This window comes from Marmota marmota, unplaced genomic scaffold (assembly GCF_001458135.2).
Source record: "Marmota marmota marmota unplaced genomic scaffold, marMar, whole genome shotgun sequence".
NCBI classification, from domain to species: Eukaryota; Metazoa; Chordata; class Mammalia; order Rodentia; family Sciuridae; genus Marmota; species Marmota marmota.
Window position 1 is genome coordinate 1,312,188 of NW_025999924.1, and position 1,990 is coordinate 1,314,177.

At 34.1% G+C, this 1,990-nt stretch overlaps 1 long non-coding RNA gene across 1 annotated transcript in view; it reads left to right on the forward strand.

The window, feature by feature from the left end:
• The window catches only part of LOC125615746, a 77,976-nt gene that overhangs the window by 6,640 nt on the left and 69,346 nt on the right, over positions 1-1,990 (forward strand). The gene's annotated exons all lie outside the window — the stretch shown is intronic.

Below are 1,990 nucleotides of genomic sequence, written 5' to 3' on the forward strand. Positions count from 1 at the left end.
AAGTTTGGAGTCTCTAAGGGCTTGGCAACATATTGAATTGCATGTTTGGGGTTGTGGTGCCACCTCTCTCTTTCACCTATTAGCAGCTTCCATTCACTTTTTTGTCTTGCAAAAGTTTCTTGAAATCTCTCATCCATGAAAGCCATAGACTAAATGTTTGTGTCCACCCCTCTCCAATTTTGGGTATCTCTGGGTGGGGTGTGTGTAGGGGGGTATTTTTCAGCGTACTGGACTCTTTCTGGATCTCTCCCTTTCCGCTATCACATATGTCCAATCAGTAACCTGGTCTCATGGATGGACTAGTCCAGTGTCTCTCAACCCTGGATACATGTCAGAACACCTGGACGGCTTTGACACCCTCCATGATCTCGGCACCATTTCAGGTCTAAGAGAATCAGAATTTCTGAGAATTTAGTTCTGGGCATTATTATTAAAAAAAAAAAACAACTTTTTATTTTGATTAAATTTCAAACTTGGGGAAAAGTTGCAAGAAAGTTTCAACTAACTGACAGATATTCTTGCTTCACCCCCTAATTGTTTACATTTTGTACTATTTATCTCATCATTTTATTTAACTGTTTTATTTTTTTCTGAATCCTTTGAGGGTAAGTCCTTTACCTCTCCATGTTCTTCAGTATATATGTCCTAAGGGTAAGAACACTCACTTTCATGACACACTAGAATTACCAAAATTAGGAATTTAACATAAATCCAATAGTTTACTTTTCTATCAGGAATATATATAAAGATGAAAGGATTGCAGTTCCTGAGTTTTTTATGCTTCCATTTGCCTGGAAAATTTTGTATTTTCCTTTACTTTTAGCTGTTCTGAATTATTTTTTATTAAGTGTGTCTCTGGTACAGAATATATAGTTGGGTCTTGTTTGTGAACCAAGCAGAAAATCTTAGCAAATGGGTTAAGTCTCTATATATCTCTTTTCTTTTTCAATGATAAAGGCATAAATATTTATGAGTGATCAACAGGAACAAAGATCATGTCATGTATTGGATGACATTGGGAGTCATTTTTATTATTTTGGAGATTTGTTATGTTTTCACTTAGGAGAGGGATACACATAAGAGGCAAAACTAATGTGTCAGCCTTGACTCTAATATTTTATTTTACACTATTATTATTATGTTTATGTTACTTTTACTGTGTTTCTCCACATACATTTTTTCTTTTTGATTTTAAAATTATTGCAGTATTTAGGATGATTTAAAGTTTTGTTTTAGAGATTGTCATTTTACTTAAAACTATTTTAAGATGCCCTTAGTCACACCCATTAGGGTGGCTACAGTTTAAGAAAACAAAACAAATCAGAAAATTACAAGTTTGGTGGTAATATGAACTCTTGTGTATTGTTGGTGGGATTGCAAAATGGTGCAACTACTATGGAAAATTGTACTGTGGTTCCTCAAAAATTAAATATAGAATTATTATATGACCCAGTGTCCTATTACTAACATATAACATATTATTTATATATGAGTAGCAGGATATATACAAAAAGAATTGAAAGTAGGGTCTCAAGGCATATTTGCACATGATGTTTATAGAAGCATTATTTGCAGTAACCAAGGGATGGAAGCAGCCCAAATGTCCATCAATGGATGAATGGATAAACAAAATATGGCACAGACATAACATAATGCTCTGCAGCCTTAAAAAAACAAAGAAAATCCTGCCAAATTCTACAACATGGATGAACTTTGAGGACATTATGTTAAGTGAAAGAAGCAGTTACAAAAAGACAAATACTAACAGTGGGAGGTAGGACAGTAAAGGGGGGAAAAAGAATCAAAGAGGAAAACAAACCATGTTTAGTAATATAAATAAACAAATATGGCTGGAAGTACCATATCTCAATAATAACCCTAAATGTTAATGGCTTAAACTCACCAATTAAGAGACACAGGCTAGTAGAATGGATCACAAAACAAGACCCAACAATATGCTGCCTACAGGAGACGCATTTGATAGGAAAAG